This window comes from Balaenoptera borealis (assembly GCF_965194805.1).
Source record: "Balaenoptera borealis genome assembly, chromosome: 2".
Taxonomy (NCBI): domain Eukaryota; kingdom Metazoa; phylum Chordata; class Mammalia; order Artiodactyla; family Balaenopteridae; genus Balaenoptera; species Balaenoptera borealis.
In genome coordinates this window covers 81807568-81832049 of record NC_138867.1, presented here as the reverse complement: position 1 = coordinate 81832049, position 24482 = coordinate 81807568, and the positions used below count along the sequence as shown (strand labels likewise).

The 24482-nt window shown below is 37.8% G+C and overlaps 1 long non-coding RNA gene and 2 pseudogenes across 11 annotated transcripts in view; all 3 read right to left on the bottom strand.

Moving 5' to 3' along the window:
* The window catches only part of LOC309622505, a 134569-nt gene that overhangs the window by 32130 nt on the left and 77957 nt on the right, over positions 1-24482 (bottom strand). The window lies entirely within an intron of this gene.
* On the bottom strand, positions 7137-8207 carry LOC309622476 (large ribosomal subunit protein eL21 pseudogene; annotated as a pseudogene). The gene has a single exon. The product of its transcript is annotated as a large ribosomal subunit protein eL21 pseudogene (transcript).
* LOC309623272 (cardiolipin synthase (CMP-forming) pseudogene) lies at positions 8244-9408 on the bottom strand (annotated as a pseudogene). Its single transcript has one exon. The product of its transcript is annotated as a cardiolipin synthase (CMP-forming) pseudogene (transcript).

Genomic DNA, 24482 nt, shown 5'->3' with positions numbered 1-24482 from the left:
TTTTGTGTCTCCATACAAATTTTAAGATGATTTGTTCTAGTTCTGTAAAAAATGCCATTGGTAATTTGATAGGGACTCCATTGAATTTGTAGATTGCTTTGGGTAGTATAGTCATTTTCACAATATTGATTCTTCCAATCCAAGAACATGGTATATCTCTCCATCTGTTGGTATCATCTTCAATTTCTTTCATCAGTGTCTTATAGTTTTCTGCATACAGGTCTTTTGTCTCCCTAGGTAGGTTTATTCCTAGATATTTTATTCTTTTTGTTGCATTGGTAAATGGGAGTGTTTCCATAATTTCTCTTTCAGATTTTTCATCATTAGTGTATAGGAATGCAAGAGATTTCTGTGCATTAATTTTGTATCCTGCAGCTTTACCAAATTCATTGATTAGCTCTAGTAGTTTTCTGGTGGCATTTTTAGGATTCTCTATGTATAGTATCATGTCATCTGCAAACAGTGACAGTTTTACTTCTTCTTTTCTAGTTTGTATTCCTTTTTCTTCTCTGATTGCCGTGGCTAGGACTTCCAAAACTATGTTGAATAATAGTGGTGAGAGTGGACATCCTTGTCTCATTCCTGATCTTAGAGGAAATGCTTCCAGTTTTTCACCATTGACAATGATGTTTGTTGTGGGTTTGTTGTATATGGCCTTTTTTATGTTGAGGAAAGTTCCCTCTATGCCCACTTTCTGGAGGGCTTTTACCATAAATGTGTGTTGAATTTTGTCAAAAGCTTTTTCTGTATCTATTGAGATGATCATATGGTTTTTATTCTTCAATTTGTTAAGATGGTGTATCACATTGATTTGCGTATATTGAAGAATCCTTGCATCCCTGGGATAAATCCCACTTGATCATGGTGTATGATCCTTTTAATGTGCTGTTGGATTCTGGTTGCTAGTATTTTGTTGAGGATTTCTGCATCTATATTCATCAGTGATATTGGTCTGTAATTTTCTTTTTTTGTAGTATCTTTGTCTGGTTTTGGTATCAGGGTGATGGTGGCCTCATAGAATGAGTTAGGGAGTGTTCCTTCCTCTGCAATTTTTTGGAAGAGTTTGAGAAGGATGGGTGTTAGCTCTTCTCTAAATGTTTGATAGAATTCACCTGTGAAGCCATCTGGTCCTGGACTTTTGTTTGTTGGAAGATTTTTAATCACAGTTTCAATTTCATTATTTGTGATTGGTCTGTTCCTATTTTCTGTTTCTTCCTGGTTCAGTCTTGGAAGGTTATACCTTTCTAAAAATTTGTCCATTTCTTCCAGGTTGTCCATTTTATTGGCATAGAGTTGCTTGTAGTAGTCTCTTAGGATGTTTTGTATTTCTGTGGTGTCTGTTGTAACTTCTCCTTTTTCATTTCTAATTTTATTGATTTGAGTCCTTTCCCTCTTTTTCTTGATGAGTCTGGCTAATGGCTTATCAGTTTTATCTTCTCAAAGAACCAGCTTTTAGTTTTATTGATCTTTGCTATTGTTTTCTTTGTTTCTATTTCATTTATTTCCGCTCTGATCTTTATGATTTCTATCCTGCTGCTAACTTTGGGTTTTGTTTGTTCTTCTTTCTCTAGTTCCTTTAGGTGTAAGGTTAGATTGTTTACTTGAGATTTTTCTTGTTTCTTTAGGTAGGCTTGTATAGCTATAAACTTCCCTCTTAGAACTGCTTTTGCTGCATCCCGTAGGTTTTGGATTGTCGTGTGTTCATTGTCATTTGTCTCTAGGTATTTTTTCATTTCCTCTTTGATTTCTTCAGTGATCTCTTGGTTATTTAGTAACGTATTGTTTAGCCTCCATGTGTTTGTGTTTTTTACGTTTTTTTCCCTGTAATTGATTTCTAATCTCATAGCGTTGTGGTCAGAAAAGATGCTTGATATGATTTCGATTTTCTTAAATTTACTGAGGCTTGATTTGCGACCCAAGATGTGATCTATCCTGGAGAATGTTCCGTGCGCACTTGAGAAGAAAGTGTAATCTGCTGTTTTTGGATGGAATGTCCTATAAATATCAATTAAATCTGTCTGGTCTATTGTGTCATTTAAAGCTTCTGTTTCCTTATTTATTTTCATTTTGGATGATCTGTCCATTGGTGTAAGTGAGGTGTTAAAGTCTCCCACTATTACTGTGTTACTGTCAATTTCCTCTTTTAGAGCTGTTAGCAGTTGCCTTATGTATTGAGGTGCTCCTATGTTGGGTGCATATATATTTATAATTGTTATATCTTCTTCTTGGATTGATCCCTTGATCATTATGTAGTGTCCTTCCTTGTCTCTTGTAACCTTCTTTATTTTAAAGTCTATTTTATCCAATATGAGTATAGGTACTCCAGCTTTCTTTTGATTTCCATTTCCATGGAATATCTTTTTCCATCCCCTCACTTTCAGTCTGTATGTGTCCCTAGGTCTGAAGTGGGTCTCTTGTAGACAGCATATAGATGGGTCTTGTCTTTGTATCCATTCAGCAAGCCTGTGTCTTTTGGTTGGAGCATTTAATCCATTCACGTTTAAGGTAATTATTGATATGTATGTTCCTATGACCATTTTCTTAATTGTTTTGGGTTTGTTTTTGTAGGTCCTTTTCTTCTCTTGTGTTTCCCACTTAGAGAAGTTCCTTTAGCATTTGTTGTAGAGCTGGTTTGGTGGTGCTGAGTTCTCTTAGCTTTTGCTTGTCTGTAAAGCTTTTGATTTCTCCATCAAATCTGAATGAGATCCTTGCCGGGTATTGTAATCTTGGTTGTAGGTTCTTCCCTTTCGTCACTTTAAGTATATCATGCCACTCCCTTCTGGCTTGTAGAGTTTCTGCTGAGAAATCAGCTGTTAACCTTATGGGAGTTCCCTTGTATGTTGTCGTTTTTCCCTTGCTGCTTTCAATAATTTTTCTTTGTCTTTAATTTTTGCCAATTTGATTACCATGTGTCTCGGCATGTTTCCCCTTGGGTTTATCCTGTATGGGACTCTCTGCGCTTCCTGGACTTGTGTGGCTATTTCCTTTCCCATGTTAGGGAAGTTTTAGATTATAATCTCTTCAAATATTTTCTCTGGTCCTTTCTCTCTCTCTTCTCCTTCTGGGGCCCCTATAATGCGAATATTGTTGTGTTTAATGTTGTCCCAGAGGTCTCTTAGGCTGTCTTCATTTCTTTTCATTCTGTTTTCTTTAGTCTGTTCTGCAGCAGTGAATTCCACCATTCTGTCTTCCAGGTCACTTATCCGTTCTTCTGCTATTGATTCCTTCTAGTGTAGTTTTCATTTCAGTTATTGTATTGTTCATCTCTGTTTGTTTGTTCTTTAATTCTTCTAGGTCTTTGTTAAACATTTCTTGCATCTTCTCGATCTTTGCCTCCATTCTTATTCCGAGGTCCTGGATCATCTTCACTCTCATTATTCTGAATTCTTTTTCTGGAAGTTTGCCTATCTCCACTTCATTTAGTTGTTTTTATAAGGTTTTATCTTGTTCCTTCATCTGGTATGTAGCCCTCTGCCTTTTCATCTTGTCTATCTTTCTGTGAATGTGGTTTTTGTTCCACAGGCTGCAGCATTACAGTTTTTCTTGCTTCTGCTGTCTGCCCTCTGGTGGTTGAGGCTATCTCGATGTTAGTATTTTTAAATAGTCTCCCTGAGATGACAACCACTGCTCTGGCTTATTCGTATATGTAAGCATGGCTCAGTTTTCCTTTACTAAAAAGACCTTCAATCCAAACTAAAAAGAGTAGAGAGATGTAAACCTACAGTTAAATCTACAAGCAGAGTTGGTCTGGTATGTTCAATATTCCTACAACTCTGAAACTATACCCTTTCCTGGCCATTCACTGTAGTTTTCCCAGCACAGTACGTATCTTAATTGTAAATTAACATTATCATAAATAAATCCTAAATAGAATTCTAAAGCTGTTTTCTAAACCATTAAACACATTAGGTGCCCAGACATTCGGTACTTGTTGAGCCTTTGATAAAACTGAAATTAAGACATTGTGTTTACTTCAAATGACCCTCCTTGCAAATTTATCTACTGTTCATTGGAATGACACTTTTTTAAATGACATTTGTATTCACATGCATTCATATTTATTTCTATGGATATTCCATTTTAAGTTGCCATTGGTTAAAAATTATTTGATGATTCTTCAATTGCCCTTTTTGGACCTGAGGCTAGTCCTCGTTGCTTTCAGAGGAGCTCTGAGGCAGCCGTAATCAGGAGCTCTGAGCCTACAAGCCGAAGTCTCTTGTCTCATTTGCCACCTAAACCAATCATTATTTAAACTGGATTTTCACTTGGTGAGAGAACCAGGAGAAAGTTCATTCTCCAGTTATAATATGGCATGCAAAACTGCAAGATAATAGCCAAGAGAGAAATGGAAACCGAGTAGGAAAATCCATTTTCCAGTTTTTAAATATAAGGGTGGTTTTTCAATCAGCAAGTTCATTCAGCCTTTTACTCAACAGTTGATGTTAAAATTAAATATCAGTGTTGATGCTTTTTATTCAACAAGAATAACGCTTATTTTTTTACAAGCATTTATATTATCACTCATGCATTTTCTCATTCCCAGGGCAGATCTATGAGGCAGAACATTCCTCTTTTATAGACTGGTAAGGTGAGGCTCAGAAATATTTAATGATTTTTTTTAGTGTCAAAGAGCAAAATTGGGTCTTCCCTGGTGGCGCAGTGGTTAAGAATCCTCCTGTCAATGAAGGGGACACAGGTTCGAGCCCTGGTCCGGGAAGATCCCACATGCCGCGGAGCAACTAAGCCTGTGAGCCACAACTACTGAAGCCCGTGCGCCTAGAGCCGGTCTCCACAACAAGAGAAACCACCGCAATGAGAAGCCCACGCACCGCTACGAAGAGTAGCTCCCACTCGCCACTACTAGAGAAAGCCTGCACACAGCAACAAAGACCCAACACAGCCAAAAATAAATAAAATTAATAAATAAATTTATCTTTAAAAACTTGAAAAAAAATTTTTTTAAAAAAGAGCAAAATTATAGCAAGGCAGGACCTAATTCTTCAATTCCCAATTCTTACTTCATCCCTAACATAAATGTTAACATATATGAGTCAAATGAAGGATTGTTACTCTCAGCAATTGATCAAATAAAAAGTATTTATTATTTGCCTAACACTGTATCATCAGGCCCCATAAGGATGCAAAAGAGTAATAAAAAAAATGACCTCATGGAATTTACAGTCTGGTTGATTCTAGCTAATTAACTATCTAATTTCAGTAAGTGTTAAGTTTTAAATTCTTATTTTTTTTAAGTTATCATTTTCAATAACACTATGGCAGATATAACCAGACAAGCAAGAATGTGAGAAATACTACAGAACTAGTGATCCAATTTCTTCAACTAATGAAAAGTATTAAAAAAAAAAGAAAAAAAAGAGGGAGAGAAGTCAATAGATTAAAGACTGTAAAGGAAAATGTCAACCAAATTTAATGTGTGCCTTTTGTTTAGATCCTAATTTGGATAAACCTACTAGGGGAATGTGAACACTGACTGGGCATTTCATGATAGCAAGGAATCAATTTCTTTGAGGAGTTATAGTGGTATTTTAATCACATTTTTAAAATACTCCTCAACTTTTAGAAATAAAATTAAAAGGTTAGCAACCAGTTAATAATGGCTAGCATTTCATATGTTCCAAGGACTATCCTAAGTATATTATACGTATTATCTCATTTAAAACTTATAACACTAAACATTGGGTCCCACTTTATAAATAAAAAACTGAGATTCATATTCCTTAAGGGTAATAACCCAAATCAGAGAGCTAGCAAATGTCTGAGCTGATATTTGAATCCAGGTCTGTTTGATCATAAAGCTCACGCCATAGGCACTCCACCTGTAGTTAGCTGTGGGGTTTTGTTTGTTTGTCTTTTATCTAGTGTAGCACTTACTATGCTTTTAAAGATTGAAGAAATAAGGAAATTTTGTTAATTTTCTTTCTGAAACCTGAACAATAAAAACTTTTACTGCTGCTGAGTATGTAAGAAGTGTCTCACAAGTGCAACTCAGATTTCCTTTTGATTGTCACTGTAAGGAATTTGAGGAATTTCTTAGGGGAGGCAGAAACATTGTTCTTCTCGAAAATTGGTACTATAAATTCAGCAAGTTGAGTGAGCACATTTAAGAACAAGGGATGTGGCAGTACAGGCATTTAAATCACTTCAACTTCAAAATGCTTTGGGCTCTCTAAATCCTTTTGATCATTAAACCAGCAGTAAGTGGATGTCTAAATTAGAACATTTTGAGAAATATTTTCCAGAAAGTGTGTAAGAAATATTGCTTCTTTGAATTGAATAAATTTTCTCCAGTCATTTATTTGAAGGCAGGTAAGCCACTGTTCCAAGGAGATAGCTTATTGTCATTAATGTATTGAATCCTTTACCACGTTTTAGAAAATAATTGGATGTGGTAAAACTTGAGGGGCAGAGAGATAGGGTTGGAGAGATGTTACTCAGAGATACAGAACCTGCAATGTCCTTCAGATGAACACATTTGTCCTAATATTGCTCCCATGTGGGAGAGTACTGTGAACTAGCATTAATGCATTTTAAAAATTTGGAAGAGAAGAAAGAGCTGTTGTCTGATCTCCCAACTGTCCTCTCACCTACATTTGTACCAAAGTATGTACCATTCAGCATAGAAAGGCTATGCATATGCAATACTTCATGTTTGTAGAATATGTGTAAGGAAAGAGCTAGCAGAGTGCATTATATCCATCCTATAGTCCACCTCTTATCTCCATCTCTAGCAAAAGATTATTGCAGGTGAATTTGCAGATAAAAGGAAGTACTTCTCTTAGTACTTTCTTCAGATATTGAAATTTTAGATCTGTTACCAAAGATTCACAGAAGTTTAGAATTGGAAATGATTCTAGAAATCAGCTAGTCAAACTCTCTTTTTTTTTCATGTGGAGAAAGTAAACCCAAAGAGGTCAAATAATTTGCCTAAGGTAACAACAGAATTGGTTAACTAAGGCAAGAGCTGGGACTAGAAATAAAGCTTCTTTATCTCCCCAGGGCCATTTTGGAGCCAGTGACTGACTGGATAGCTTGGGAAAGTATACTTAATCTTCAGAGTAACAGTGTATATTTTAGCTAAATGTTGCTTTATGAAATAAACAATATTCTGTGAGATGAAAGACTTTAAAACCTCTTTATGTCATGAGAATAACCCAGTTCTGGAAAATATTTTTCTCCATTTTAAAGTGAAAACATTAATGACACATATAAAAAATATTTAGAAAAAACTAAAGAAGTGATAGTTTTTTGAGTGGTGATGCATATCAAGCTGTTCTATAAAAAATGGTCAGCACTGGACATTGTATGCATTTTAAAGTATTCTTTCACCAGGAAAATTATTTTTTTTTTTTTACAGTCTAGGTCTTTTATTTTCTCTACACCCATCATGCCATGAATTCATAGGGAATGGGTTCTAACAGGTCAGACTCCTTTCCATTGGTTCTCACAAAGTGTGCTTCTCCGGGTGGAGCAGGCTGGTGCTTCAGTTGAACCCAAGTATTTTTCTCTTTGGCTGCCTTCTTCTTCTGATCATTTTCCTTCACACTTTTCAGGAGCTATCTCAGCTCTTAGAGTACTTAATATGCTGGATATGCACATTAACTCTCTTGGCAAGAATCTTGCCCTTGTTTGTTTACAATGATGCCAACAGCACGCTGGGTAACACTGTGGAGTCTTCCAGTTTTTCATAGTAACATTTGTGGGGCATTCCCTTTTGAACAGTGTCCATTCCCTTGATATTTACAATATCACCTTGCTTGTAGATGCGCAAGTATGTGGCCAAAGGAACAACTCCATGTTTTCTAAAAGGCCTAGAGAACATATAGCAGGTGCCCCTTCTCTTTCCCTTTGTGTTGGTCATTTTGGCAAATTACTGGAAGATAGTGGTTCTGGCAGAAAGGCCACCAGGAAAATTCTTTAAGGAAGTCCTATAATTTAACATTTCTGAACAATACTGGATTGTTCATCTGAAAATCCCAGTGGTATTTTGATTTTTTAAACCTCTAGCTAGATTCAGAATTCTGAAATTACACTAAATGTCATATCATCTAATTTAAAAATCCATAAGAAAAAATATCACGACACTCAACACTAAAAAGAGGTGTTGAATAAAATGTTGCAGATAAAGTTACACCAAGAAGTAAATGTCAATTTAAGGTCCATTATTCCCATTGTCATCTTCAGCATTAGTCTTTTTTTTTTTCTTTTTTTTTTTTTTTTAAAGAAATAAATTTATTTACTTAAAAAAAAAAAATTGACCAAATGGACATATGTAGAACATCATACCCAATGACTGCAGAATACACATTCATTTGAAAAATGCATAAAATGTTTATAAAATTTGACTGTATACTGGGCTGAAGGGCTAAAATCACAGAGCATGGTCTCTGAACACAAGGTAATTATGCTTGAAATCAATAACAAAAAGATACCTAGAAAATCCCACAAATTAAGAAATAAATGTTTATTAACACCATAGGCCAAAGAAATATCATAATGGAAATAGATTACTTTGAACTCAATAATGACAAGAACACTAATACCAACATATGAGATACAGTGAAAGGGACACTTAGAGGAAATATATAGCCTTAAATGCAAACTTTAAAAAAGAAAAGCTGAGGGAATTCCCTGGTGGTCCAGTGGTTACAACTTCGTGCTTCCACTGCAGGGGGCTCAGGTTCAATCCCTGGTTGAAGAACTGGAATAAGATCTGCATAGGTCAAGCTAACATATAAGATACTGATAAGTATTTTATCAGCAAGTGGATCAAGAGCACTACCCAAAGCTGATTTTTGACTGGCCCAGTTTCGAGCAATAAATCCATCCAACAAATCAGTTAGCCCAGCTAAAGCAAAAACTCCTAGTGCAATATTAAAATCTTCTTCAATAATCAAATAGCCCAAAACCGGGGCCAAGCCAATTCTCGTCATTGACAACATATTTGGGATTGTCCATGGGTTTTCATACAGGCTGGCGGCGCTCGCCGGGCCCCACCGGCCGCCCCGGGCCTCGGTGGCGGAGTCCTTTTCCGCTGCGGGCCCGGGGGCTGCCTTCCCCGCGCCCGAGCAGTGGGCCCGCGGGCTGGACCCAGGCAGCCGCAGGCCGAGCGCAGCCGGGCGCAGCCACCAGCGCTCCGCCAGGCAGCCCAGGCAGCAGGGCACTGGCGGCAGCAAGGCCCCGCGAGCGCGCCCCTTGCCCGGCCGCGCTCCGGGCGCCCACACGGCTACGCGCAAGGCACCCCACGAGGCGCGCGCCACCCGCGAGGCCAGCATGGCCCTGCGGGCGAGCTGCGGGGACGCAGGCGGCGAGAGCTCAGCAGCCCGGGGCACCGGCGAGTCGCTTCCCCATCGAAGCCCCGCAATATCGGAGAACCTCGACAGCCTCCATTACTGGTTCTCAAGCCTCAACACGTTCCTCAGCATTAGTCTTTGAATTTAATAGGAAGAACTTTTCTTAAGAAAAACATGATTTACCATGGAACATAAAAACATCCACTTATGCATACATATAAATCTTGCCCTAAAGACACTGAACAGACCAAGTAATTATTTCAAATTACTAAATCATTCATATTGGTAGGAGGTGCATAAGGGACATAGCAAAACAGCACCAAACCTGAAGGTTAAATCTTCTAAGACATGAAGTCAAGAGGAATTAAAATATAGTGCATAAATATGATCATGTCAAAAGCATAAAGGAGATAGTCTGTAGGGACTCCCTCTGGTAAATATGGGACAATTTGACATCAAAATAATAATACTGCTAATGAATTATTATGCATTGAAAAATTTCATAATCCATGGTATTAAATCGGAGAGAAAGAGAGAAAAATTTGAGAGAGAAAAAAGATAAAAGCTAATTTGGCAAACTATTAACAATTGATAAATCTAAGTAAGAGATACACAAAGATTCATTGTACTACTCTTTTAACTGTGTGGTAATTTTGAAAATTTTCAAAATGAAGTGATGAGGAAAGCAGCATGCCTCCCTCCCTCCCCCAACAATATATATATAGTAGGAGGGGGAAAGTAAAGGATAAGATCAGACATCTTTTGGTAGAGAACTAAATCTCAAATAAAGTGACCTAGGTAGAAGCTCAGAGTAGTAATAGGATTAAGTGATTAGGTTATGGTCATAACTGCGAGGCTTAAACCCAATCAATTTTATGGACGTTAACTTTTTTCTTTTTAAAGAATATATAAACAAGAATGGAGTAGTCTGCTTGTTATGTGCGAAAGGGGAATTTGAAGAGCTTAATTTGACTGGTGCTGGGTTTCTAGAGGACAGAGGAGTCTGACCAGCATACACTTTGTGTTAATTTGGCAGTTAAACCACCATAATGGAAATGGATATTTCAGATACCAGCTGTGGTGGTACAGTCATTAAAATTATCTAATTCCCTGCTCCTGACGACCCTTCTGTAGATTTTTGTGGGGGAAGGGAGAAGAGGAACCACATTGACTAATCAGTAATGCTCTGTCCCTTTGGCAGGTATATTTCTATTGACATTGTTCTTGATACATCAGATCCCTCTAGCTTACATTATGTAGAGACAAAACTTAAGAACATAAAACTTCAGTTCTTGTCCAATTTAAGTTAAAGGAATTTTCAGAAAATGGTTCATTATTCTTTCATTTAGATTTAGTGAGTATACATGATTAAATATGTCTAGGCAATTAGGAAAAATTGTATTTGAGTTTTTAGGTGTGTCAACATGGGAAACAGAACCTGAGGCATGATAGAAATAGGGATGTTTTCTTCACGTAGTGCCTTCATTGTACTGCTGAATATTTCTGAAATGACCTTGAAGTTTAGCAATAATATCAGTAAGAAATGGATATTGGATGGTAATAAGCATTTTCAGGAAAGGCAAAAGAACTTTGGTGCACTTTCCTATAGAAGATAATATAGAATCTCAGTCAAGAGAGAATATCTCAACAAAATGATTTTTCCAACTCTCATCTGTGATGCTTTAGAGGATCTTTAATTCCCACAGAAATAAGTGAGTTGAATTTAATTCATTCAACAAAAATTTGTTCAATTTATATTACATGTGAGGCTTCACTCTGGGAATTCAACAGTGGTCCCTGCTCTCTTAGAGGTTTTGTTACATTGTCTATAATTTATTTAAAACTTCTTCAAGATGGAGAGGGAGGCAGTTTTCTTTCACAGGGCCCCTATCTCTCAAACCACGCTCTATGTCATGTGTTACACTGGCCTAAGTAGTGTATCAAATTATTTCAGTTTTCAGCCCAATACCAGAAGAGAAACTAGTGGGATCCTATAATGACAAATCCAGGTATTGTCAAATCTAATTCAGTCTTACAAATAATTAAAATTTTCAAGAGATGATTTCCTGTCTGATGTGCTAGATCTTTGGTTTTTATCATTTAACAATTATTGGCCACATAACTTGTTTCTGTAGCCACCTGTAGGTGAGAGTTCCATGATCTGTTTAGATACCCAAGGAGAGTGTTAGTGATGGCAGAACGGGAAGTAAGAGGATATCAGCGTTGGATATATGTGGGAACCCATTCAGCACCAAATAAATGTTATAAATGAAATAATCGAAACACAACAGAAATAATGGAACATCATGGGAATACCCTGGCAGGAAATGAATCAAGTAATCCCTACAAGCAAACATAATGAATAGAGTAACAGCAGTGATTACTAAGGGACACTAAGGGAACTTTACATAACCACAAGAAACAAATAGGAAATGCAATACACCACAATAATTGTTCCCAGAAAGCCATTTTAGCACAAGCACAGTGGGATTTATTTTTAAAAATTAATTGACTATGCATTAGAAAGCAGCCATGTTGTGCAGGGTCAATTAGAGTCCTGGAGACAGATATCTGCTCAGTAAATTACCTCCAAATTTTAGAGGCAAAGAAATGAGTTAACATTTCTTCCACCTTTCCAGAAGGATCTGTCATCTGGAATAATAAAAATAGCCTTAGCTGAAAGAGAGAGAGTCTACTTGACAGAAGAAAGTCAGCTAAGAACTGTGAAATAAATGATAGAATTACAACTATATGTGCTTTGCAAGGCCTAATGAGATTATTGAATCAGCCAAGACTTACCAATTGGTGCTAAAAGGATTAGGCAAATGGATGTTGGTAACCTGGACATTCACCAGTTCCAGTCAAAAATAAAAATTTGATCACAATCTGAGAAACATACCTTTGTAATGGAAGAATCAGACTTTCAAACCCTTCAATCCTATGGCCAAATTTTATCACCACGGGTGGGACTACCAGACATTTGTGACTCCCAGTGTGATGCAACATGACCTATGATTTTAACTTTGGCAAAAACATGTAACTTAAACTTTATAAAGCCTTTAGTTTTGACTCCTAGATTACAGAGATTACTGGAGGTGAAGGAAGAGCTAAAACACCAGCATATGAAAGGGATCAAACAATATAAGACATTCTAAAAGACAACTGGGAGAACTTCAGCAAGTCAGAATGTCATTGCAAAATATGGAAGAACAAAAGAGACTCAGGGGATTTAATAAGACGTTTTTGGATTGAATCTTGATTCAAATAGACCACTTATAAGCAGACAATATGTATGAACTGAGTATTAAGTGACATTAATAAATCATTAATTTTGTTAGGTGTGATAATGTCATTTTTGGCTATGTAAGATGTTTTTATTTTTAAAAAACCATATTGAATGTTAGGATGGAATGTTCTATTTAATATTTAACTTAAAGCACATCACCATAGGCAGTGTGATATATATGTACACATTAGCTTTAATCTACAAACTAAAAGCAGAATACATATACCAGGGATAGTTAGTTAGCATTTGGATGACTACTCAAAAGCCCTTCAAAAGTACCTGCTTCTAGCTTCAACTATCTTTATCTCTAGCCACCAAAGTATTTATTAACTGACATAACGGATGTTAGCAATTATCTTCTATTAGTGAGATAATTGGTGTTCAATGTACATTGACTGGCTAGAAATATTTTGCAGGCACACTGGTCCTGAATTCTGTTGCTATAATATTATTCCATCTGCCTTGAGTAAACCTTCCACACATATTGCTTGTCAGAGACCCAAAAAGGCAGCTGGACTTCACTGAGAATACTGAGAGGTGGGATGACGGTGTTGGTGTTTACATGCTAATAAATGCTTGCTGACTTTCAAAATTCAGTCTGAAGCTTGCTTGATTTCTCACACTGTAATGTATCACCTCATACCTAGGTTGAGGAAAAACAGACCCGTGGTCTTCACCTCCATCTAACAAGTGGAAGTTGTTAACTACCTAACCACCAAAGGAACTGAATTGTGAAGGAGCAATGTAGCTTATGTCAGCTTGAAATAGGGTCTAAAGGACAGCGATAGAGAGTAATTTCAGGTACCCATCTATGTAAACACTGGGCTGAGTGCAAAAGCAATGGTTGACCGGACAGGGCATTGTTCTCAAGGAGCTTACATTTGTAGAGACAAAACTCAAGACCATAAAACTTCAGTTTCTGTCTAATTTAAGTTAAAGGAATTTTCAGAAAATGGTTAATTATTTTTTCATTTAGTCTTTTTATATATAAAATTAACACCTGGATATCTATTTTCAATTCAAATTTTAGTGCTTAGTTTAACTTCAACTAGTTTAGTTATCAATTCCTTGCCTTTTTATTTTACCCATATCACATATCACACTCCCTAAAATAGATTCTGATTATCTTTTTAACATCAAAAGTATATTTATGCTAGTTCTTTGAAGTTAATCTTAAGACATATTAAACTTATAATTCCCACCAAAGTGAAAAAACAAAGGATGTTTTATAGGACCTCAGGTTCTAATTAATTAATTGAACATAAATCATTGCTTGCCATTTATATGCTAATTCTCAATAAGGCCAAGAAAAATTTCTCAGGTCTTTTATTCAAAAAGCATTCCTGGGCTTCCCTGGTGGTGCAGTGGTTAAGAATCTCCCTGCCAACACAGGGGACACGGGTTCGAGCCCTGGTCTGGAAAGATCCCACATGCCGCAAAGCAACTAAGCCCATGCACCACAACTACTGAGCCTGCACTCCAGAGCCTGCGAGCCACAACTACCGAAGCCCATGCACCTAGAGCCTGTGCTCCACAACGAAGAGAAGCCACCGCAATGAGAAGCCCATGCACCGCAACGAAGAGTAGCCCCCGCTCGCCACAACTAGAGAAAGTCCGTGCACAGCAACAAAGACCGAACGCAGCCAAAAGTAAATAAATAACTTTATTAAAAAAAAAAAAAGCATTCCTGGGACTTCCCTGGTGGCACAGTGGTTAAGAATCTGCCTGTCAATATGTAGGGGACATAGGTTCGAACCCTGGTCCGGGAAGATCCCACATGCTGCAGAGCAACTAAGCCCGTGCACCACAACTAATGAGCCTACGCTCTGGAGCCCATGAGCCATAACTACTGAGCCCACGCACCACAACTACTGAGCCTGAGCTCTAGAGTCCGTGCACCACAACTACTGAGCCCACGTGCCACAACTACTGAAGCCTGCACACCTAGAACCCATGATCTGCAACAAGAGAAGCCACCATGATGAGAAGCCCGCGCACTGCAGTGAAGAGTAGCCCCCCGCTTGCCGCAACTAGAGAAAGCCTGCGTGCAGCAACGAAGACCTAACACAGCCAAAGTAAATTAATTAATTAATTTTTTAAAAAGAGAGAAAAATCAACTTAAAAAAAAAAGCATTCCTGTTATTGAATCTTGTCAAAATAACTCAGCTTTGTGGAAGCATAGAAGGAGAAAGAAGCTGATTACTATTAGATCATTTAGGACTTGACACTTGCAGAGTAAGCAACATATTTTTAAAAATCAAAGGCCAGATGTTAAACCTTTCTGGTCAAGTGATGACTTGATTTAAGATTCCCTAGTCATAATTTGTTAGAGCATTACAGATTTCAATATTTTCTCCTATTAATCCTTTGTGCATGAAGTAGTTTATACAACTAAACAATATATATTTTACTTTAATTTGAAGCTAATTAACATGGTATTTAAATATTTTTTTTTTGCCCCATTGTATGTAATAGACCTACTCTTGAAAAATTGTCTAAACATCAAATATTCATGGAGTATATATTTTAACTTTGCCAGGAACCCTTACTTAAAATAATAGCATCGAAATACACAATGAAATTAAAAAATTATGTAACAAGAAAATTTATTTACACTAAATTTGTACATGCTTTTAGATATTAACTTTATGTTTGAATATATTTCAAGTGTCCCTAGAATTTCTAATTAAGGTAACACATAGCTTTTAAGGTTCATTATTCCAGCCAAAAAAGTGGTTCATATTTCCAGCCAAGTTAATTTATATTAATTAATTTAATATAATGTAATATATTAATATAAATTAATTTATAATTTTTATATATGGGATTATCAGTCAAATTTACACATTAACAATCATTTGTTTCTTCTTATGACATTTGCAGTTAGGGTTGATAAGGCCAGCTAAAGAAAGGTTGACATATTTCCTCTAGGTCAATATCTGCCATTCTTGTTGCTTCCATCAGTGAAGGGTGGTGCTTTGAGATATGACCATGTCCTTGAGCTTTTCTCTCCAGAGCTAAGAAAGAACAGGAGTGGCTCACAGGCCATTCAACTATTCACATTTTATTAAAATATTTTTTCCCTCAAAGAGTAAATTTTAATTACTAACATTTGCAGAAATATTTAAGGAAAATTAATGAACATAAAGCACTATTTCAAGAAATACAGAAAAGTCTTTCAAGATCACGGGCTTGAAGGTAGATAACAAACTTTATTCAACTTGAATATTTTTTTAGACCCTTCCTTTTTCCTATTTTAATCTACTTCCAGAAAACTGCTTCCTTTTGGCAGACGATGATGTTAATTGCACTGTTGACTAAATTGCCCTAAGGAAGAACATCATGTATTTAACTGGTTTATAATCCTCAAGAATCCCAAATCCTCACTTGAGGAAACAATTCTCCCAGGAGAAAGTTTCTCTTTCTCCTGACTGAGTCCTGTCTACTCACAAATCTCAAAGAATTGTGTATTTTGAATAAGTTTTAAACATTATCTGTCCCTTTTTTCTAGTTAATAGATAATTATTTTTGATGAGAGTTACATATTCAATGTATTCCTGAGCCCCCCTTATCAGTTCAGTACTCTGTTTTCTCTGAATAGTTTTTGGCTTTCTATAGAATAGTCAAGTCTCAAAGGACCCAAACATTTCTTTTTTTCTTCTGGGGTGCATTTGTGTGTATGTGTGTGTGTGCACAAATGCACGCTATCTTCAAAGTAGATTGGGGAAGACAGTGCTTATTTGCTCTTTTTATCATATTTTTTTAAAGACTTTATTAAATTTGTTACAATATTGTTTCTGTTTTATGTTTGGTTTTTGGGCCACGAGGCATGTGAGATCTTAGCTCCCTGACCAGGGATCGAACCCGCATCCCCTGCGTTAGAAGGCAAAGTCTTAACCACTGGACCACCAGGGAAGTCCCTATCATATTTTTAATTACAAAATTCATATACTTCTGATGGAAGCAGATAAAAATCACTCATTATTTCATGACCCAAAGATAACAGTAATAAAAGTACATTGAATATCTTCCCAGTATGTTTTATGTATATGTATACATTTTTTACTTAATTTGTTTTTTTAACAAAAAAGTTTCTATTATACATATATTCTCTTAGCCAATTTTCCTATAGCAATATATTTTCACATATCAAAAAATATTTTTCTACAATGTTATTCTAATGGAATCAGAGTAATAAGCGTATTTTAAAGAAGCTGTACAGTGTTCATCTTATGCCTACCTTTAGAGATAAAGCAACAGGGACTTCCCTGGTGGCACAGTGGTTAAGAATCCACCTGCCAATGCAGCGGACATGGTTCGAGCCCTGGGCCGGGAAGATCCCACATGCTGCAGAGCAACTAAGCCCATGCGCCACAACTACTGAGCCTGCACTCTAGGGCCCACGAGTCACAACTACTGAGCCGCATGCCTAGAACCTGTGTTCCTCAACAAGAGAAGCCACAACAATGAGAAGACCGCACACCCCAACAAAGAGTAGCCCCCGCTCGCTGCAACTAGAGAAAGCCTGCACGCAGCAACGAAGACCCAACACAGCCAAAAATTAATTAATTAATTAATTATTTGTAAAAGTGCATCAATAAAAAAAGAGATAAAGCAACAGAAAAAATTGATAACAACAAAACGCAGATTGAGCTTCTTATTCATTTTTACATATCAAAGCAATTTTTGTCAAATGCCTACTATTTGCTTCTTATGTGCTAGGAAAAACAAACAATGAGTTCTTAGACCAGTTGCATTAAAAAAAGTCAATCAGGGGCTTCCCTGGTGGCGCAGTGGTTGAGAATCTGCCTGCCAATGCAGGGGACACGGGTTCGAGCCCTGGTCTGGGAAAATCCCACATGCCGCGGAGCAACTAGGCCCGTGAGCCACAACTACTGAGCCTGCGCGTCTGGAGCCTGTGCTCTGCAACAAGAGAGGCCGCGACAGTGAGAGGCCCACACACCACGATGAAGAGTGGCCCCCGCTCACCACAACTAGAGAAAGCCCTCACACAGAAACGAAGACCCAACGCAGCCAAAAATAAATATAAATAAATAAATAAATAAAAATTTTTTTTTAAAAAGTCAATCAAATATTGTTTATCTGTGTGCTGGGTACTATGACAGAGATAGGTTTAGGTGGTACAGGAGCACAGAAAAGGCGCATCTAAGTCAAAATGAGCGTCACCTGTTATGTGACACTAACTAAAATTCTGAAGGACAAGAGGGAATGGTATTGCAGAACAAAGAAACAACATAAGCAAAAGGACTGCCTAGAAACATTCAGATAGTATTTCATAAACTGACCCCATCTTAAGAATCAGTAGTGATACCAAAGTCTACCCCTGGAGATTCCAATTCAATAAGTTTAGGGCCAGGCCAAGAATCTGCACATTTAACAATGCCCGCAAGAACTTCTCACATGCAGACAAGGTTACAAAACAACTCTAGTCCCTCCAAAAGGAAGCTTGATTGTTTTATAATAAAGAGGTAAGAAACTGGTCATCAAGCAAGGCTTAGAAAGTGGCCAAAGACAGAATGTGTGGGATAAGCTTTGAAGTTTTTCCTGAAAGATAAAAGAACTAAATCCAAACTTGCAGATTAGATTAGCATTTTAGAAAGATCACTCTGTGAAAAATGGAGTGTGATGTGGAAGGAAACTGGTCTTGAGGAAGCTGATGTGGCAATCTAAGTGAGAAAGTATGAAGATCCTAATCAAAAGCGTGGTTATAAGTCAGGGAAAGAGGAGGACAAGAAATATTTAGGAAGTAAATGACACAGGGTTTCATGAGTGCTTGATGACTGATGAGTGTTAGGTGTCAGAGTGACCTGGGAAGACTCCCGGGAAGTGGATTGGGAGACTGATTAGAGATGTGCCATTCACCAAAATAGAGCACATCTGGGGAAAAGAAGGTTCTCTTTTAGATACGCTGAATTTTATTGGATATTCAAGTGTGGAATTCAGTCTAAGACTCAAGAGACATTTTGATATGTGGTATGGTTTGTGACATGACAGCAATGGAAGTTGAAGCCATACATCTGAGAAGAAAAGACCACAGGGCCACGGGAAAGCCAATATTTAATGTTTTTTGTTTTTTTGTTGTTTTTAATTTATTTTTATTTATTTATTTTTGGCTGTGTTGGGTCTTCGTTTCTGTGCAAGGGCTTTCTCTAGTTGCGGCAAGCGGGGACCACTCTTCATCACAGTGCACGGGCCTCTCACTATCGTGGCCTCTCTTGTTGCAGAGCACAGGCTCCAGACGCGCAGGCTCAGTAGTTGTGGCTCACGGGCCTAGTCGCTCCGCAGCATGTGGGATCCTCCCAGACCAGGGCTCGAACCCGTGTCGCCTGCATTAGCAGGCAGATTCTCAACCACTGTGCCACCAGGGAAGCCCTTCAATATTTAATGTTTAAGCAGAAGAAAAGGAATCTACAATGGAGACTAAAAAGAGTGTCAACTTTTTTTTTTTTTTTTAGTGACGAGAACAGTGTCACAGAAATCAAAGAAAGAGAATAACTTAGGAAGGAGAAAATGTTCATCCATGTCAAGTGCTACAGAGAAATCAAACAAGATAAGGGCAAACAATGTCCAGTTAACTGTGCCGTGTGGAAGTCAGAAGTGAAAGTATCAAGAATGTCTCCTCTGGTGTGCCAGGCCAGTCAAATGATTCCTTCTTAGGAGCTGAATCTTGAGTGGTGATGCACAGTGGTTGGACCTGAGTTTGCAAATATGTGTGACCACAAAGGCCCACAGTTCCATTTTCTATGATCCTGAACTTTCCGCCCTCAGGAGGCTTGGTTGTTTAGCATCTTCTTCTAGGCTATGAGTTAAATCAGTATTTTTCCAATGAATTCTACTTTTTCTGTAAATTATTCTGATTTGGTTTCTTTTGCTTATAGTTAAAAAGCCCAAACTGATACAGTAGACTTGTTTTTTGTTTTGTTTTTGATGAGATAAAACATTGTTCTCTTTGTTTTCTAAGGTAAAGGAGGAGAGGGGAGATGATTGATATAATGAACTCATTGTGTAGGTAGGAAGGGACGGAGTCCAAGCCACAGGCTGAAAATGCACTTTACTTGGGCACCTCTTCCACCAGGAAGGGGAGGTACAGATGTCAATAAGCTTATAAGGAAGAGGGAGAGGTAGATCCAGTCCTCACTTCATGTCCTTGGTTTTTCTCAGGAAAATGGCAGAACTGTCATCTGCTGAATCTGAGAAAACTTGGTGGCAAAAAGGGGATTTGAGAGGAAAGGGAAGATTTAGAATAACACTGTCAGTTGATCAGACATATTGACTATAAATGAGGACACAACTGTAGTCAGAAAGCAGCAATATATAGTGACATCAGTGGTCACAGCTGTGTAATTTTTCTCCAGGAACTCTCAGCTGCTCAGTTCAAAGGCCAAAGAAAGAGGATGGCTGTATTAGAGTTGAAAGTAATATTGAAAGCATGATTTAAGTGGTGGACACCAGTGTCTGGGGCTGGACGGGGGAAAATGGGAAGACGGAAGGGGCTGATTGATTAGGAGAAAATGGAGGACTCAAAGCACTTGGGGTCATGAGGTCAAAGAGCAAGCATAGTTCAAGTAAGGACAAGAAAGTTATCACAAACAAATGGTGGAGAGAAGCAGATGTCTTGCTTAGACATGAAGCCTGAATCTGAATCTCTCTACAGATGGAGCATTCGTGTTCATCCATCTTCTGTCCTATCATTCTTTCTTAGGATTCCTAATCTGATTTTCTGTGACTTTCACTCACAGGCTGGATGACCACTTGGTTGGGCTCTTGCAGAGAAAATATCAGCCTATTGGTTGAATATTAGGATCCTCTGAAAAACTGAAAAGCTATGAAATTATGCAGTACAGTTTAGCGTAGTACATTAAGTGGTATTGAGAAGTACTTTTCTTCTCATTTTTTTGAGCTACCTAGTCCCTATTGCTTCCAGTAGAAAAATATCTGACTTCTGGTACTCTGAGCAAACAAGATTTTGGAAAATTCTTTGATCTTAACTGAACAATTACTGTTCCCTGTATTACTAGCCTAACCCTAACTTTTTTTCTTTCTAGTCCTTCAGCAGCAGTAGAAATCATCTTTAAGAGAGGATAAGAAAAAGGGACCATAGGAATTCCCTGGCGATCCAGTGGTTAGCACTCTGTGCTTTCACTGCAGATCGCCAGGGTTCAATTCCTGGTTGGGGAACTAAGAACCCACGAGCCGCATAAAAAAAAAAAAAAGAAAAGAAAAAGGGACCGTAATTAGGACATTGCTCTTTTAGTCTTAGTCTATTAATACTATCTTTACTACTTTACCTCAAAGGTTTAAAAAAATTCTATTGCTTAGTGCCACCCTTCTTTACTGCTGACTATGAAACAATGATCTGTTGCATAAATTGCCACCTACCTTTTATTCTGTACCAGCCGTGTATTATAATTGTAAGGCCAGTAATTACCAATAAAGAGAGTGGCTTCCTGTTCAGTTTTACTCTGACAAAGCCTTAGCAGGTTAGCTTACTTGGATACTGTGTACCATAGACCACTTATTCTCCCGTCCTTGGCACAGCCCTCAAAAACGTGCTTTATCTCTGCAAGAAGAAAGTGGCTGAATTGCTCCATGTTCACCTCTATAACTGGCAAGATGACTCAAACCACAAAATTTCATTACATAGGGTTATTGTTTCATCTTGGTTTATGACCGACAACACATACTTTCAAATGCACTGTGAGAAAAGCAAGAAAATGTAGTTACACTAATAACTTTGCAACAAAATACTTGTGTACTCTTTAAAATTCCATCCAGTGGTTGGAATTCTTATACTAAAAAGCCACCTGTTAGGTAAGCTGTGGATGAAGGTATGCTTCCTACACCAGGTAGAAGGCTGGATGAAAGATTCTCTGTGATCTCTTCCAGCTCTGAGAGTTTAGGCCCAAAATACCAACTGAATTAAATTACAATGCTGACAAAATACCAACTGAATTAAATTACAATGCCTGTCAGCAATCCAAGGGCAAAGTTTGCTCCGGGCCTATAGTCTAGCCTTAATATCTTAAGAAAGATGTGACAGAATATAACACAACCAGTGCAAAAAGAAAGTAGGCCACATACCTGCATGATTGTAGGGGCAAAGAAGAAGAAATTGATTAAACGATATTGAGGATTATTCTTGCATCACCTAAAAACATGTTAAAATTATATTATGTATCTCATTATCTGAGATTTCTATTCAATTCCATGATAACTAAAGATAGATACTGTATCTTTTAATTAAAGAAGAGGAAATTGATTATGGAGGTTTTAAAATTTGAACAATGTCATAAAATTGAACTGGAAACAATTGTCGGGCTTCCTAATGTCTAAGATAGAGAATTCTCCAATTCTCAAAACTTGTCATTCCACAAACCTGTCCAGACATTTTCCTTGATTTAATCAGCATCTCAAATTATTTACTGGGTGCTTAATCATGGTGCTGCTTTCTTCTAGGAAACACACTCACACAGAGCCTTCTGTTCCATTCTGTTCTGCTACTACACAGGAATAAGTAATAGTCTCACCTTTCCTCTGTTTTATTTTCTTTCCACAAGGAGAATGAGTTGCCTATCAGGAACAAAGGAGCAACGACAAAGTGAAAGTAATTAGTGGGAAGGAAAGGCAAAGTTGAAGGATAGGACCGTGAGAAAGAGGAGGAAGAGGTGTGTGCAGTTGAGCAGAGCAATTACATTCTCTAAACCCTTCTCAGTCTCTTGCAATTCCCTCAGGGATTACAGTTTGGAAGGCACTGCAATGGTAGGGAATGTGGGCAGAGGAGAAACTGGGGCTGGAGAGATGTGCCAATGGCACAATCAGAGCCTAATAGAGTGGCATTAGTGTAGAAGAGGGTGTGCTTTTGTCTGGGTTAAAAAGGAAGGTCTGGATAGGTCAGTACCTAAGAAAGAAGCAAAACTCTAATTAAAACACTTAAAAAAAAAAAAAACAGGTATGTGTGCTCTGAAGTTTCTGAACTTATTTTATGAGTTTATATATGTAATCACATATTTCCATGAAACTTCTTTGAGGTGAATTTTACTTCAATATTTCTTCTGTAAATTTGGAATAAGGGACAGTTATCTAGGGACCAGGGATGGAAGGACTGAGGAGAATAAAATGGAAGAAGAAAGAAAATCAGTACATGGAATGTTCTCAAGTTTTATGTGACCACAAGCAACCAGGACGTGATCCATTTGGACCTTCTAAAGATCCTCGAATTGTACACCCAAGGGATAGAAGAGGGTAGCATTAAACCACCGGAGGCTGTCCTTTACTGATCAAGAGTTGCCCCACAGGCATTAATTCTCTCTCTCACAGTGTGTGAGGCAGGTCTATTACTTGACTCAGGCATCCCAGCCGCTGTGTAGAGTAACAATGAGGCTCGACTGGAGAGGTGAGAGCATGATGTCAGTTGTCACCTAGCTGAGGATGGTTGCCTAGTGATGGCTGGAGTGAGAGGGGGCCCACCAGGCTATGAACTGGGGCACACCAGTTGCCTATACAACAATTAGCCCTACTTGAAATTTAAAGAATTTAAAGCCCTGTGCATAAATAGAAGTGGAAAAATAGTAACTTTATAAAGAAAACTTTATCAAGAAAAGAAACATGGCAGACATCACCAACGATGGGACAAGATGACATCATGCGCTTCCCGGTGTGATACACTGAGAACAAAACAGCATTACTCTTATGCAGTAAATCTGCCAAAATGTGTAACCTAGATCTAATCATGGGGAAACATCAGACAAACCCAAATTAAGGTACATTCTACAGAATAAATGCCCTGAACTCTTAAAAAAATCATAATGAAATAGAAAGGATGAGGGGGCACTTCCAGATTAAAGGAGACACAAAAGATATAAAAATCAAATGCAATGAGTGATTCTGTTCAATCCTGAATCAGAAAGTCATAAAAGACGTGATTAGGAAAATTTGTAAACTTTTAATAAGTCTGTTCATTAAAGTAGTATATCAGTGCTAAATTTTCTGTCTTTGATAACTTTACTATGATATGTAAATAAATATTCTTGTCTTAAGAAATATACACTGATGTATTTAGGGGTAAAGGAGCACTGATGTCTGCAACTTACTTTTTTAAAAATTAATGAATTTATTTATTTATTTGATTATTTATTTATTTTTGGCTGCGTTGGGTCTTCGTTGCTGTGTGCAGGTTTTTCTCTAGTTGCGGCGAGCGGGGGTTAATCTTCATTGCAGTGCGCGGACTTCTCATTTCGGGGGCTTCTCTTGTTGCGGAGCACGGGCTCTAGGCACGCGGGCTTCAGTAGTTGTGGCTCGCAGGCTCTAGAGCGCAGACTCAGTAGTTGTGGTGCACGGGCTTTGTTGCTCTGTAGCATGTGGGATCTTCCCAGACCAGGGCTCGAACCTGTGTCCTCTGCATTGGCAGGCGGATTCTTAACCACTGCACCACCAGGGAAGTCCCTGCAACTTACTTTCATATGATTCATAAAATTATAGATAGATAAGATAGGTAGGTAGGTAGGTAGGTAGGTAGGTAGGTAGATAAATAGATGAGAGAGGAATAAACGTAGCAAAATGACAACAATGGGTGAATCGGGTGAAGTACACAGGTGTTCTTCACACTAGTTTGCAACTTTTCTGTAAGTTTGAAACTATTTCAAAAATAACTTAAAAATAACTAAGCTCTAGATCAAATGAAATTACACTCAGGGTTGAACAGACCTGAGTTCTAGTCCAAGTCACTGATGCTTGACAAGTCTGAGTTTTCTCATCTGGAAACTTGTAGAATTTTTGTAAGAACTAAATAAGGTAATACATGCAAAAGAGGTTTGAAACATTTAAAATAACACGCAATTGTGTTGCACTGTTAGAAATGAGAGTCT